Source organism: Panthera pardus, unplaced genomic scaffold, assembly GCF_024362965.1.
Source record: "Panthera pardus isolate Hobbes unplaced genomic scaffold, ASM2436296v1 HiC_scaffold_12, whole genome shotgun sequence".
Taxonomy (NCBI): Eukaryota; Metazoa; Chordata; class Mammalia; order Carnivora; family Felidae; genus Panthera; species Panthera pardus.
In genome coordinates, this window is record NW_026526677.1 from 94,813,731 (window position 1) to 94,829,956 (window position 16,226).

Genomic DNA, 16,226 nt, shown 5'->3' on the forward strand with positions numbered 1-16,226 from the left:
AACGACATGACATCATCATCTCCCGGCAAAAAGCAAACATTCCAGTCGGTGGTCCTTAACAGGCTGGCAAGTATCATGAAAGTTCAACACAACCTCTTACTTCGGGAAGCCAGGGGGTCCCTATGCGTTCACACTTGCCCATTCAGCCCAGGAGAGTTTGTTTTCCCTGTGAGTGTGTGCTTCAAGTGTGACTTTTGAGGAGAAACACTGGGAAGGTAGAGGTGCTTTTCTTTGCACCATCGACTGTTGCTTGCATGCCCAGGCACTACCCCAGAGCCTCATGGCGGACATGGCAGTTTGGCAAAAGTAGACGTGACTTTGAGACCAGCCGTGAGCTTTCATTCACTCCTTCACCAAGCCCTGGTGAGTTTTACATCCTGGATGGCTTCAACCTTCTCCACCCTCACTGCCACCACCCTGAGCGAAGCTATCGTCCCCTGTCCTCTGACTACTTGCAGAAGCCTCCTAACTGGGGAGTCTCATTTCCAGCTTGTAGCCTCCCCCCCACATCCGGGTCCATTCCCTGCAGAACAGCCGAGCTGTTTTCCAGACCATCGATCTGATTACATTCCACCCTGATTTCAACCTTGAATGACTTCCTACCGGGGAAGGATAAAAGATAAGCCTCCTAACTTGTCCTACTTGGCCCTCCTATGTTCTGGCACCTGTGTAAACGTCCAGGTCTCAGTGGAACCACGTCCTACATCTTCCTTGGCCTCCAGCCAGATGCTGTGGGTCTTCTGTTCCTGAAACGCATAAATATTTCCACCACAAAATCTTTGTGCACCCTGGCACTCCTCCCCACCCCCACACCCCCTACCTGCTCAATTCTTCTATCTCCTTCAGCTCTTGATACAATCATCTCTTCTTCCATAAAATCTTCCCTGATCTCTCACATTCCAGCCAGGCTAGGTCAGTAATGAGCTTGCACGGTTCAGTGTTCTTTTCCTTCAGGATACTAACCTCTGCTGCTAATTACACACGCCTTCAAAGCACTGTTTGATCAACTGTCTCTCCTGCACTGTGCAGTTTCTAAGCTCCTTAAAAACAAAGGCAATGTTTGCTTTCGCCCATGATTGGATCACTGTCATCTAGCACAAGGCCTGGCATTTAATAGTTGCTCAATAAATTGGGGGGGGGGGGGAAGGAGGGAAAGAAAACGACAGGATCCTCATCTGGAATTTTAGGGAACCATATAGCAGCATGTGCACACAACACCAATGCCAGTTAGACGTAACAGCGGGAGCTGAGCAGACAGAGTTCCAAGTTTCATCTTGATTTTGTTGGCTTGGTCAAATTGCCAAAAGTCTCATTTTTCGTTTTCTTCCATTTATTTCAACAGACAGAGGTAAAACCCCTACTAAGTGCAAGGCATGTGTTACTAGAAAAATGTTTCTTGGGGCATCTGACTGGCTCAGTCGGTAGAGCGTGCGACTCTCGATCTCAGGGTCATGGGTTCAAGTCCCACAGGGGACCTAGAGCTTACTAAAAAAAAAATACTCCTCAACTGGAAGGGGTGCCTTCCATAGAGGAATGTAGCAGAATTTTAAGGGGAAGTCTTACTCAAAGTACAAAGAAACCCACAGCCAATGTGATGGGTGCATGTTGGGCGTGTGAGTGAGCGAGCGGGCAAAAAAGTGATAGAGATGTGAATCAGACAGTTCAGGACATCAAAAACTTACTCTCAAGTGTGGGAAAGACCTGGAGCTCAAATGATGTACTACACAGATGTTTTCTAGAATAGAGACGAAAGGTGCATGCAGAGCTCAGAGAAGGGGTGATTAATTTCAACCTGGGGAAGAGGGCAAGAGGGTTTGTTGGGAACTTTGGAACTCTGTCTGGAAGGGTAGGTAGCACCTCCCAGAGAGCCCTGAGGGACGGCCGCATGGACCTCTTTCCAAGAAAGATGGTGAGGGCTAACTAGTTAATGTTTGGGAGGCCCTCTGAAGCCTTTCACCAGAGGATCTGTGGGTATCAGGTCCAGTTACCCCTTGAACAAACATGAATTTGAACTGTGCGGGTCCACTTACACGCAGACTCTACACTTCTGTACTAAATGTGTTTTCTCTACCTTCTATGTTCTTAATAACATTGTCTTGTCCCTAGCTTCCTCGGTTGTAAGAATACAGTATATAATACACACACCATACAAAATATGTGTTAGTTGACTGTTCATGTTATCAGTAAGACTTCTCTGGTCAACAGCAGGCTAAGAGTAGTTAAATTTTGCGGGAGTCAAAGACTTTACATGGATTTTTGACTGTGGGAGGGGTCAGCACTCCTAACTGCCCACGCTGTTCAAGAGTCAACTTCACTACCTTGTGACAGAGGATAATTCTAATATATTCAGCTACACAGCGGCTGTGCTCGGCTGATGACGTTATTCCTGTGAAGTGAATGTATATAAGCTTTTTCCTTCAATACAGAAAAAGGTCTTGATTTACCAGCATAATCAGTTTGTGAGAGAAAAATCTTGCAGCTGCCAATAGGGGATTAGCTTGGACGGGGTTGACTCATGTCTAAAACCAACCGGTGAGTTCTGCCCTATTTCTGTTCTCACGGAGCCGGCCAAACGTCTGGTGCTCTCTGTGACTTTATCAATTCAGTTTGACCCCTCGAGAAACACACAAACAAGGGCAAGTCTTTCTAGAACAAGATAAGGGGAAACAGAAAACAGTGGTGGTGTTAGACAAAACCGTGACGTCACCACACGTGCCCGTGGAACGCCCCGTCACTCTGGCTCAAGAAGAGCACAAGACTCAACGGTTGGCTCTTTCTGGGTTCTGGAAGCCATGCTAAATGCTTTGTGTGTATTGTGTCATTGGCTCCTCACCACCACCTGAGACAGACAGTCACTGCCATCCCCATTTTATAGGGGACAGGGCTAAAGCCCAGAGGGGCTGCGTAACTTGTCCGAGGTCACGCAATGGTGGGATTTGAACTCATGACCACCATACTCGACGGCCTCTCACCCACACAGTTGAAAGCAAGGACATTAGAGTCAGGAAAACTGGCTATCACAACACTTTTATCACTTTCTAGCTGTGTGATCTTGGGCCTATTATCTAACTTTTCAGGGGCCTTTGCATTGGAATAAGCCCCAAAACCTTCAACTTGGGAAATGACTTTCATTTTGGAGGAATGTGCCATCTCAACCTGCTGGTTGACTGACTGCCCCATGTCCCCAGCCCGCTCCCCCAGCTGAGCCGCTGATTTCATCTCCTGCGTGCTTGACCAGTTCTGAGTAAGGATGTGCTGAAGTAGGCTGAGCTGTACCAAAAGGAGGCCAAGTCTTGGAATACTCGGGCCTTCCTTCGGTCTAATCCAGTTTCCAGAGCTCTAACAGAGGCCCCTGAGCACCTGTGTGGCTGTTCCACTCTTCCCCTCATGTGGTTCCTCAGTCCTACCAATGGAGCACCCGACCTTGCCTTCTTTATCCAGATTCCCCCATGCACTTGGATTTGTATGACTAGGCTCGTGCTCTGACACCGTCCAGGTTCTGGTTCTAGAAACCTATCTAACGCCCAGTCCTGGTATATGGATTGGGCCCTGCCTTGCACTTACCGGTCCCGTTTCCCAGCTCAAAAGAGGAGCGCTGCTCCTTAGGTGACTCTAGGAGCTGGGCCTCTGCCACCTCGAACAGACCTCTTCATTAGATGCTTATCTGACCACTTGGCACACCTGTGCTCTCAAAACTGCTCCATCCACAGGCAGGGAAACCTAGCCATTCTTTTTTTCTTTCCACCCTCCCTTCCTTCCCCCCTCCCTTCCTTCCTTCCTCTTTCTTTCTGGTATCTTAATTTCTTATTTTTTTCTTTCTAGACAAATTCACATCACATAGAATTCACCATTTTAATCACCGAGAGCATATAGTTCAGTGGGTTTCACCAAACCTTAGCGTATTCACAAGGTTGTGCAACCATCACCGCCATCTAATTCCAGAAGATTTTAGTCTCCCCGTAAAGAAACTCCAGAGGACATTAAATCTGAAAAGCAAACCGGAAGGCTGGAAGGGACAGGGCTTAAGGTGACACAGCTGGGTATGCAGAGCTTCCTAAGTGAGAAGCAGGTGTGCAGAAGATGATGACGGGGGGCAGAACGTCCTAACCCCAAATGTGGCCCTCGGCACACTGGATGTTTCAAGCGGAAGGAACTTGAGAGATGGCAGGTAGAGGAGGGGTTTTCTGACTTTCTTCTGAAGCAGACTGTAAGGTCCTCCCGCGAGAGGCTCCCTTCCTGTACTCAGAGGAAAGGAACATCCCTGTCTCTGAAGACCGATGGACGCCGAAAGGAATCTGAGTGAACAGACCTGGCTGTTTTCCCTAGTTTACTACTCTTCGCTCGTACTGTTTTTTTGTATGATCACACTTTTCCATGACTCTCCAGTCTTCATCTAACCTACCACAAACACTTAGGTTTAACTGCCCCCAAAATAAAAACCAAAAAAAAACACACCATACTCTTTACCAGTCATTCTCCATTTCCCACCCACCCACCCCCAACCCCCGGCAAACATTAATGTACTTTCCAGCACTGTGGATTTGCCTCTTCTGGCCATTTTGTATAAACGTACGCATATAATATTTGGCCTTTCTTTGGCGTCTTCCGCTTAGCATCATGTTGAAACACAAATCAGGACTTCATTCCTTTTTACGGCCGCATAATACTCCATTGTGTAAGTTAACCATATCTTGTTCACACATTCATCAGTGGGACCTTCGGGCTGCTTCTGCTTTTTGGCTGTTATGAATAGTCGTTCTACCGGCATTTGTGTATGCGTTTTTCTTTATATGCTTTCAGTTACATCAAGGAGGGGAATTGCTAGATGATAATGGTGACACTATGTTCAACTTTTGGGGGAATTTCCAAGCTGTTTTCCAAAGTGACAACTCATATTCTCGCCAGTGACACACAAGAGTTCCAACTTTCCACATCCCTCTCAGTACTCGTTATTGTCCTTCCCCTGTCTTGGCCGTCTTGGTTCCCCTGGCAGGGGGTATTTTCTTGACGTTGGTGATTCTTTGAATGAAATAGTTAAAGCATTTGGGCTTTGATGATAGAGCTCTAAGTCTGGGTTTGCTCTGCCATGCAGGGTACTAAGGCAGATATATATCTGGAGTAAGTTTTTGGTTTCTTTTTTAACTTCTTGACCCTCAATTTTCTCATCTGTTAAATGGGAATAATAGGGCTGTTGCACTAATTATATGAGACAATGCATGTCAAACCCTCAGTATAATGCCTGTAAAGCCCCTTGATAAATGAAAGCGGTCATTATTACTGTCTATCTTTCTTTGCCTCCACGGCTAGACCTCAGGTCAATGGGTCATTACGTTGGTTATTTGACCAGGTAACAACTATGTATGGAGAGTCCATCATGTGCCAGGCACTGTTTTAGGAGCTAGGATTATGGTGCTCAACGAGGAAGAGGCCCCACAAGTAGGAAGCTAATATTCTACTAGGGCAAGGGCCATGATAAATATGGAAATTCAAAACTAAAGGAGCTAATCATAGAGCCTTGACAAAATGAAATAGGGTAATGCCATAGTGAGCAGGGTGAGGGTTAGCAGATGTGGCCAGGGCAAGGCCCTCAGAGGAGGTACATTCCAGTTAAGACGCAACTGGAGAGGGGCGCCTGGGTGGCTCAGTCGGTTGAGCGTCCGACTTCGGCTCGGGTCACGATCTCACGGTTCATGGGTTCGAGCCCCTCGTCAGGCTCTGTACTGACAGCTCAGAGCCTGGAGCCTGCTTCCGACCCTGTGTCTCCCTCTCTCTCTCTCTCTCTCTGCCCCTCCCCCACTTTCTCTGTCAAAAATAAATAAACATTAAAAAAAAATTTAAAAAAGAGTAAAAGACCTGACTGGAGATGGAGATGGGGAGGCAGCCACAGAGAGGCGTAGGGAAGAGAGTTCACTCAACAGACCCTCCAACACAGAATCCCTGTGACAGGAGCAGCTGGGAGAGGCTCAGGGGCTGAACGAAGGGAGGGGGAGAGAAGGGGATGGCAAGCCTGAGACCCCAAGAAGACACAGGAGCCGAAGAGCTGCCCAGGCACCGTGCTGGTGACAGCACCGTGCCGATGGTGGGGCCCCAGAGAAGGACGTCAGTGAAACTGGGCCAGACCCTGAGTGTGATACGGGGCAGGAGTTCTGGGGACTGAATGTTCTCCGCGGTTTGCAGGAGCAGAGGAAGTCTCACTGGAGAGCGTCAGCGTGGCATGCTCCCTCCCCGCAAGCCCCTGTCACTCACTCCTGGGAAGGCCTGTCCTCGTTTGGATTTCTTAATATCTGACACAGAGCACTCGGTCACACGTCCGCTGCTGGCGTATCCACAACGGAACAGTGTGTATGACACAGGTGCTGGCACTTTGAACAGTTGGGAGGAGAAAGCCTGGACTCTCTCTGCCTCTCAGGGAACATTCTGGGTGGGCCTGGTGGGTTCGAACACTCGTCCTGTGACACCACAACATCCAAACACAAGCACCGAGGTGGCATCATAGAAAGCCCAACTTGCATCCCGTGAGCCGGCCTGAGTGCTGCCCTTGACCTCTCTGTGGCAGTGCCCGTGGCAGTGGAGGAGTCGGGAGCACTCGTGTGCCACTCGGGGAAAGGATTTCAGACTGGCGCTCGTGTGTTTGTGCTCTGTGCTCTCACACTTTCCAGCTCTCTGGCCCTGAGACAGCACCTATGACACGGCAGCAGCAAGTCCGTGGCACGGAGAGAGCTGAACAGGGAGCCTGGTGCTCAGGAAGCCCTCAATAAGCTCGCTTATTGTCATTTATTATTATTATGTTTACCTACTCCTGCCGCGACGGTTTTAAGAGCCTCCGGTTATGAAGGGTCACCATGCTTTGAAAAGGATATGAAGAGGTTGAAGGTTATCCCAAGAAGGGCGATGATTAAAATGGTAAGAATTTGGGGGGCACCTGGGTGGCTCCATCGGTTAAGCGTCCGACTTCGTGTCAGGTCATGATCTCACGGTTGGTGGCTTCGAGCCCCGCGTAGGGCTCTGTGCTGACAGCTCGGAGCCTGGAACTTGGTTCAGATTCTGTGTCTCCCTCTCTCTGTGCCCCTCCCCTGCTTGCGCTCGGTCTCTCTTTCTCTCTCAAAAATAAATAAACGTTAAAAAAAAAATAACAAAAATAAAACGATAAGAATTTGAAGATTTGAAGAAAAAGTTGGCATGGGAAGGGTGAGATTATATGAAAGAGTGTTATTAAGCAGTTTTCAAGCATGAAAACTGAAGAGTTACAAGATGGGGAGGGGAACAAAACCAATATTTTCTTGGTGTAACCCACCATATGCTAAATCCCAGACCGGGGTCTTTCCATTTATTATTGCATTTAATCCCTATTGCAACCCTCTGAAATTGCTGTTGTTGTTGTGATCCCCATTTTACAGATAAGGAAACTGAGGCTGGGAGGCCAAAGGCAAACACTAAGTGATGTGCTGGTGTCTGACTCTGATCCCAATGGTCCTTTCTCTATAACCTAAACCAGGAAAGCCCCAGCTAAACCTATCTCATTATTCTGGAGATTACGAGCTCCACAGATCCCAGTATAATTCCCCAAATGTTACGGTTGCACACTGGTAGTTCTCATGGAGCAACTAATCCAGCCCAGAGAGGCAGATGTGTGACCATGTAGGTGGAATATTGAAATGAGAAAGTCTCTTTGTGTAGCAAGAACGCGCTTCTGGCAATGTGCAGAGGAAGTGGATTCCTTCTCCTAGGGCTGAGAAAGTCCTTAGGGAGGGGAGAAGAAAGTCAGAGGCCTTTTCCAGGGGAGGAGTTTCTCCCCCCTGGAGATAAGGCTCTCCGGGGTTCTCTGGTGGAAAGGCATGGGAAGGGCATCCTTTTCAGCTGGGGCTAAGGAAGCCACAGTATGGAGGTGGGAAGCCATGTGGTTCATTCAGGAAAAGACTTAGGCCACCTGGACAGAAGCATGGAACAGGGTTCCCAGGGGCAGAGGAGCTGGAGAAGGAGAGTGACACCTGAAGGTGACGTGCTTTGCAGGACAAGCTATGGACTTTAGATTCTGTCCTGGAGGCAGTGGGGCTTCCCAGTAGGTGAACAGCTTGATCGTATCTATGCTTTAAGACATCACCTCTGGCGACTGTGTAAAGGATTCAGCAGGGAAAGAGTGAAGCCATAAAAGTCAGGTTCTTCTAATTTACTTTGCAGTATGCTTGCCTTTGGACCCCATAGGGCCCTTTTGGTAGACAGGAAAGGGGACATTTCAAGGAAGCCGCTGAATCTGGTCTTTTAAAGAGCTCCCGCTCCGTGCCATCTGACCTGGTCTTCTCGGATGCCTGATCAGGAAACCTGCTGTGGTAATGGTGGCACCACCAACCATCATTTCCACTGCACTGAAAAGTAAGGAAGGCTTTCCGAGTGTGTCATTTACTTTTGAAACAGTCTCTAGCTGAGATACCAGCATTTTCGAAGCAGAGAGAAGTGGTTGTCTCCAAAAGTTGAGAAGTTTCCAGAAAAAGGCAATAGTTCCCAAGACAGGCAGGGTGAGCAGCATGGTCTGGGGTATTGGAGGAGGCTCAGGCTTCATTCATTCATTCATTCATTCACAGCTGCTCATTGAATGCCTGTTTGTGTCAGGCCTCATGCTGTATACTGGACACGCCAAGGTGAAAAAGGTAAGGTTCCTACCCTCAACAAGGTCTCGGTCTAGTGTAGAAGATGGAAAAGTAAACAGAAAACTATGAAAAAAATGAGAAAGACGTAATAAGGGAAATTCTCAAGGATCACTCAGGAGCAACAGCTAGTTCAAACACTCAGGGAGGTAGAATAAATATCAGGGACCTTGTTGTAAAGATCTTATTTATGAGCATGATTCATGTGCCAGGTTCTGGGCTGGACATCAGCTGCATCATGGAGAATCAGTAGCCATATGATGAGGAGGTAAAGGGAATGATACGTGGAGCAGAGAGAAAGAGCATGACCCATCTTGGAACCTATAAATAGTAAGGCTCAGGATTGAATGAAAGAGATAAGGTTTAGGATAGAATAGGGAGAGAGGGAGCTGGAGAGGTGATAAGTGTGTAACTACAATGGGTCTTACATGTGATGCTGAAGGGTTGAAACAGTCATTAAACTACGGTAAGAAGGAGAGTGATGTGGCACCTGGCTACAGTGATATGGTCAGAGGTTCACATGATGTGATCCCGAGGTAAGATTAGAGCATGGTTCAGAAAACTATTTTGAACTTCAGTTAAATGAAACTAACACAGAAGAAACAATTGAGTCTGAACAAAGGCAAGGGCAGTGGGGATGGAGTGGAGGGGACTTACGGGGGAGATACTTGGGAAGGAGAAAGAATTGGCAGGGCTTGGTGACCACTTGGAGTGAGAAGGATCAGGAGTAAGCCTCACGATGTTGGCTTGCCACCAGGTATATAAAAGAAAGTAGTAGATGGCTGGATTGGTCCAGAGACTGGAATTTTGTTGAGGAAAGCAAAATGACAAAGGAGAAGTGAAGATACTCAAAAGATGGTTATGAGACAGTATATTAGGTTTTCTAGACTGGACGGAGAAGGAAATGAAGGAGGAGGATTGATAGATGGCTGGAAACGGCGAGGCCATTGGCCAGAGGTCTTAGTAAAGTCAGACACTAGACGCAACAGGAGTGAAGGAGTTCGAGAAATGGAAAAATAGGAAACTGGTAGCATTGAGGATTATTGGAGGTTGGAGATGAAACCATTCCAGGGTGTGGCCATCGGTGCGAGTGGCTTGGGTGGAATGGACTAGACTACTGGGCAGGTTGCCCTTATAGACAGAGCAGCCAGGATGATGGCAGGTCTTGGGATGGAGAGGACAGACCTTGAGCCAGGCACTATGGTCTTCATGAAGCAGGCGAACGACAGCTATAAAAGTGGGTAGAGAAAGGGTGTGGGCTTCTCAGGAGCAATGTTTCTACGAGGATCGAGAAGGTATGGTTTGGAAGCAGATCCAGGAACCTGCTAGGTTGCTTGTCTGGGTGGGACCTGGGCTTCCTCCAGAGGAGTGGGGAGAGAAGGGGCTTTGTCCAGGGGAGGCAAATGTTGGTGAAGCAGAGCCCTCTTGTAAGAGCAGGTTTCAATTCAAACCAGGAAGGGGTCAAGGTGAGAACACAGGGGGTTATGTACTGCGGTGTCGTGTTCCAGAGGCCCCAGAGGAGGAAGGGCAGGAGTCGAGGGAGAGGGTGCCCAAGTCGAGCAGTGCTTGTGACTGGTGCTGCCATTTTCAGTCATCCTGGTCTCTCCCCCTTCACCCCTGCAGCCAACTGGTAACCAAGGCCTGTTGATTCTGATTCATAAATAGCTCTGGGGTCTCTCCCCGGCCTTCCTTTGCCACCGCCAGAGCCCTAAACAAAACTCTCGGGGACCACTGCAATGGCTTCCTTTTGGGCCTCCCTGTCTCCTGCTTAGTTATGCCTCCCCACCCCCTCCCACTGCCCGCCCCCTCCGTCCTCCACGTAGCTGACCGAATGTTCTTTTTTGGTCCACAAATCTGATCCCGTTTTCCCACGACTCAACATTCCTCAATGGCCCCGCGATTGTTAACGAGACACCATCTGTCCCATTTGTTTGGCTTCCAGAGTCCTTTGTAATCAGTCTCCCGCTGATCTGTCCCTGTGTCGTCTTGCACTGCTCCCCACCCCCCAACTCTATGCTCTAGTAATACTCAATTATTTATAGCGCTCAGAACATGTTACTATGTCCTCTCACGTTTCCAGATTCTGCACGCTCCATTTCATCTGCCTACACGTTACTCTCATTTGCCACACCTCGCCCCTGCCAGGGCCCGCACCCGAATCCACTCACGTCCTTCTTCCTCTGTGAGTTCGTCCTTCACTCCTCTGGACAACCTAGGGGGTCCTTTCCTTAAACTCCCCCTATACCTTGCACATCACACCACGAAAGCAGGTGTGCAATTATACTACACTGCATGTATGCGACCATTCATCTTCCTACTTGACAATACGCCCTCTTTAGAGAAAAACATTATCTTTTCAGAAAGACTTTTTTTTTAAGAGCAGTTTTAGGCTCACAGCCAAATGGAGGGGAAGGCACAGACATTTCCCACATATCCCCTTGTCCCCACACATGCACATCCTCCTCCGTTATCAATATCCTGCCCCAGAGTGGGACATTGTTAAAATCATTAAACGACACGGGCTTACCAATTAGCACCCAAAGTCTACAGATGGCCTTAGGGATCACTCTTGGTGTTGTACAATCTATGGCTTTGGACACGTGTGTAACGACATACATCCTCCGTTATAGTACCATACAAAGTATTTTTACCGCCCAGAAAATCCTCTGTGCTCTGCCTATTCATCCCTCTCTCCCGCTAATCCCTGGCAACCGCTGATCTTTTTACCGTCTCTGTAGTTTTTGCCTTTTCCAGAATGTCAGACTGTAATATAGTCTTTGCAGAGACATTGTCTTTTAAGGCTTACATCCAGTGCCTGTCGCATAACTTGGCACATAGTAGGGGTAAACGACCTACAGAATTAATGGTTGACTTAGTGTGTGTTTAGGGAAAGGACACTTGGTGATCTGAATGAAGCATGGTGTATATAATTAGGCCCTAAACTCCAAATAATTAGGCTCTAAACTCCAAATGCAGCTCTGCTCTTTTTTTTTCTTCCTTTAAAATTTTTTTACATTTATTTATTTATTTTTGAGAGACAGAGCACAAGTGGGGGAGGGGCAGAGAGAGAAGGAGACACAGAATCTGAACCAGGCTCCAAGTTCTGAGCTGACAGCACAGAGCCCAATGCGGGGCTCGAACTCACAAACCATGAGTTATGACCTGAGCTAAAGGCAAGCACTCAACTGACTGAGCCACTCAGGCGTGCCATGCTCTGGGCTGTCTTGAAGCCAGTAGACTGTGTCTGATCCAGTTCATCTCCAGACCTCATCCCCAAGGCTAGCACATATATATATATATTTTTTATATGAAGGGGACTCAACAGATGTGGAACGAGAACACAGTCCCTGACCTCAAAAAGTCTATGGTAGACCGGTAGTCTAATGTTTCCGCAACATGCTACTCCACTCTCCTGCCTCTTCAGCAGTCACTAGGAAGGGTCTAAGGACTACAATCACTTGTTCATTCATCCATTTCTTCAACAAGCACTGCATTCTGCTTTTTAACTGGAAGCTTTTGGAAGGGCAAGGCTGTGGTTAGATGGCTGGTGCTGTACTGCACAGGCTGAGAATCCCATGGGAATAGACTCTTGTCCTCAAGGCATCCCATGCCTAAACCTTGGGGCTCCAGGGAGCCTTCCCTGCCCCTGCCTGGCTGACTATTCCAGCTCCCCAGGCTCTCTCCCCTGCGAGCCTTGTTGTACTCCAGTCAGAACCAGACAGTTTGGCATTAATTGCTCTCTAATTGTTTCAAGTGTGCTATTTTTATCTCCGGAGGACTTTGCACTCTCCTTGCAAACCGCCTGGTCTTTTAGTTTCACGTTGCCACTGTGCCCCCAGCGCCCGGTAAAAGCTTGCTGATTGATTTGCTATGAGGGGTAATTATTTCCGAGGCTGCCCTGGGATATGGATCTCTCCTGAAATTGTTGCTGCTTCTGCCCCCTGCGATGCCCTCCCACTCTCAGCACCTCCCACTGGCTGTTGCTTCCGTGGGTGTCTCTAGAACCTCCTCCGTTTCTCCTTCTCTCTGTCTACTCCCCCTTCTCTCTGTCTATGCCTCTGGGGTTCTCTTTCCACCAGTGCTCCTTTTGCATAAGGGCTCTCTTGGCCAGAGCTGTTATTCTTATCAGCTGCCTCACCATCTATTTTTATCTCTCCACGCAAAGTATTAAATACTTCTGGGACCTGCTAGGGTGAATGAAGCTTCCACTTTGAATTTCTGCATTTTCAGTTTTACTATCTCAAGACACAGTTAAAAGAAAGGGGTCTTGGGGGAAAGATGGAGCTGAGGTGAGGTCAAGTGGGAAGAGAGGCTTCTTTCTAGAAGGGCAAGCAGTGATTGCTGAGAGGAGGGCTAGGGAGGGGCAATCACCGAGGCTCCCAGCTCCTTGTTAGTTAGTCTCAGAAAAAAAGACAGCAAGGCGGTAGGGACAGCATGGAGTTTTGCTTCCGAAGTGCATCTTAAGGTTCAGAGAAGCTCAGAAATTTTTCTGAGAATTGCCAGCATGGCTCTCCAGACTGTTTGAAACTTGCTTACCCTGACAGTAGACTGAATCATAAGATCTGTTACAGCTCTTGGGGCCTTAGAGAGGGTTTTGTCCCACCTCTTTCCAAGTGTGAGCTCTTGGGCAGAATCTGAGCCATTCAGATTTACGAGGCCACTACTTCCATTGAGGAGAGGAGCAGTGGTGATAACTATTTGGCAGATCAATCCAGCAATATTTATTTGCCGCCTAGAATGCTGGTACCAGAGCATCAGGGTTAAGAGGCTGGGCTTGGCTTCACGTTGACCTGGGTTTAAATCACAGATGCAACATTTTCTGCAGGAGTTCAGGCAGGTTACTCAAACTCTCTGAACCTCAGGTTTTTCATAGATAAGTGCGCATAATAATACTTCATGGGATTATTATGAGGATTATTGAGTCAGGGAAAGCACTTATTGGAATGCCTGGTGCATAGCAAGTGCTCATTTGAGAGCTCATAATATTATTATCCCAAGGGCAACTATTACCTTTTTCCTAACCAGACTCCATCCCGGTGCTCACCCAAATCCTTTGGGAACCCTGGGCAAAGTCATCCACATGGTGAGACACTCAGGGGCCACATGAACAAGCCCCAAGTGACAACCATGAGGCACCTGGGGCGCTTTCCGTTGGCTGTGATTGTTAAACCGCTTCTCTTAAGAGACCAAAACCAGGACGTGGCCCCTCTACAAGCCGGACTTAAAACTGAGGACCCGGCTCCAAAGAGCACCAATGAGCTGCCTGAGTTGCCTGCCAATATCGACCCGTCAGGGCGAAGCCCTTCTGACCAATCAGGACGAAGCTCTACCAGGCAGGACCAGACGCTTCAAACCAATCAGGATGAAGCACTTTTTTTTTTTTTTTTCCTTTTCCTTATTGGCACTTTGGCCTGCGTGGGAGCCTGAGCTGTTGCTTCCTCTGTGTGAGTAGCGCCTCCTTTCTGTTTGTGGGTGCTCGTCTGACTCCTCTCTGTCGGTGCTGTGTCTCGAGCTGTCTCTCTGATAAAATTGTTCTCGGTGCTTTTGACTTTTGGGTCCTTGTCGGACTCGAGAACCCGACTCCGGTACCGACAGCGACCAATCTTGGGGACTCCGGCTGTGTGTTCCGTTGGGTAGGAGCATTTAGAAAGAACACAGGGTGACCGGAGCCCCTTGCAGAGCTGTCTTGGGTGGCGGGGACTCACTTGGCCTTTTCTGTGAATACAGTCCGACCCTCTTCAACAGAATATCCCTGCCATGAAATATATCCCCCTCCTTGCCAACCAGTGCGGTGATCCAGGTCATTTATCGCGTCTTTGGTGAGCAGGTAATGTAGGGCAGGTGTAAAAAGCAAATGATCTGAACATGGAAATCCCTGGATTCAAATGTTGCCTCCATTATATATCGGTAGGCTAGTTGTCGAACATTGCTAAGAGAGCTTTGTTTCCTCGCGTCCAAAAGTGGGGTGCTAAGAATGCATGATTAACAGACCATGCATAAGAAACACTCAACACAGTTCCTAGCCCATAGGGCTTGTTCCGTAGATGGTGGTGCACGTTGTAGTTGAAGCGCGGTGGTGATTGATGATGTTGCTTCCTTCCTGGGACACCTGCTGCGTTTTACTCCTTTGCAAATGCCTGCCGCTCTCCTTCACACCTAGCACTTGAAGCTCAGTTCAGGCCGGCCTAGACTTGAACCTAAATTTGTCTGCAAACAGCCTCAGAGCACTTTCAGGTTACTGTGCTTCATCAGTGAAGCTGGGCCCAGAAGCGGTCAAGAACCTGGCAAAGCTCCTTCTGGCTGACTTGGCACCGCGGGGGGGGGGGGACCGTGTCAAACACTTCTTCCCCCGAAAGGCTGCAGAGGCTGCCTTTCACAATGCAGAGCAGACACCACACTCCCAGACAAGTTCCTAATTAACGACACATAATCAGTGCCTTTCAAATGTGCATATGTTATTCTCTGCCCAGCTAATTAAGTGCACTAAACATTTCGTGGTTAAAGATGGAGCCTGGGTTATCAGAAAAGCCCATTAGAACCAGCCCAGATTCAGAGCTCAGAAGATGGAAAAGTTCAAGGAGCGCCTGGGTGGCTCAGTCGGTTAAGAGTCAACTCGGTTTCGGGTCAGGTCATGATCTCACGGTTTCGTGGGTTTGTGCCCCACATCCGGCTCTGCGCTGGCAGCTGGGAGCCTGCTTGGGATTTTCTGCTTCTCTCTCTGCCCTTCCCCCAGTCATGTTGTCTCTCTCTCAAAGTAAATAAACTTAAAAAGATGGAAAGATTCTGATCCAGGTTCCACTGAGCTGATAGTCTTTTTTTAAATTTATTCATTTATTTTGAGAGAGAGAGAGAGAGAGAGAGAGAGAGAGAGAGAGAGAAACAGGGGAGGGGAGGGACAGAGAGAGAATCCCAAGCAGGCTCTACTCTGCACAGAGAATAACATGGGGCTCAGTCTCATGAACCTCGAGATCATGACCTGAGCCCAAATCAAGAGTCAGGTGTTTGACCAACTGAGTCACCCAGGCGCCCCTGAACTGAAGGAGCCTTTAACACAGCCCCTCACCCTCTCTAAGCCTCTCTGCAAGTAGGGCCACAGAGGCTTTCTACCTCTTAAGGCTGTTACAACTGAGGCAGTCACCATCATCCCTGGGGAAGTAGGGACCTACACTAAGGCACACAGTAATTACTCCTCGGCTTTGCTAGAACCTTGTTTTCTAGGCAGGAAGGGTGGTCAGCTTCACATAAAAGCGATGTGTGTTTGTGCCTTCTGGGGTGTGGGCTTTAGACATCATCTTGTGCGATCCTCACGACCATTCCTACCCACCAGAAAAGTAAAGTGCCTTCAAGGAGCTCCCAGGGGGCTCATCCAGATCGTGAACGGCTGAGCCACAATGTGAATCCAGGTTGACCCAATCTTAAAAACCCAGAACTCATTCTTCTTGCTCCCTCATGCAAAATATCATCCTCCTTGGCTACAAGGTCCTCTCAGGTAGCTTCTCCCTCTTTTCCGGTTCCCTCTCTTCCCGCCCCTGTATCTCACCACCCCGCCCCGTTAAAATACACTCTCTTCCGTCACATCCGCCG

At 48.4% G+C, this 16,226-nt stretch overlaps 1 long non-coding RNA gene across 1 annotated transcript in view; it reads left to right on the forward strand.

Moving 5' to 3' along the window:
* Positions 1–14,039: 14,039 nt before the first annotated feature.
* LOC109257417 (uncharacterized) overlaps positions 14,040–16,226 on the forward strand; it is a 4,891-nt gene continuing 2,704 nt past the window's right edge. Inside the window, exon 1 of the long non-coding RNA XR_002075973.2 lies at positions 14,040–14,086. This is a non-coding gene — a long non-coding RNA (uncharacterized LOC109257417). The remainder of the gene's footprint in view (positions 14,087–16,226) is intronic.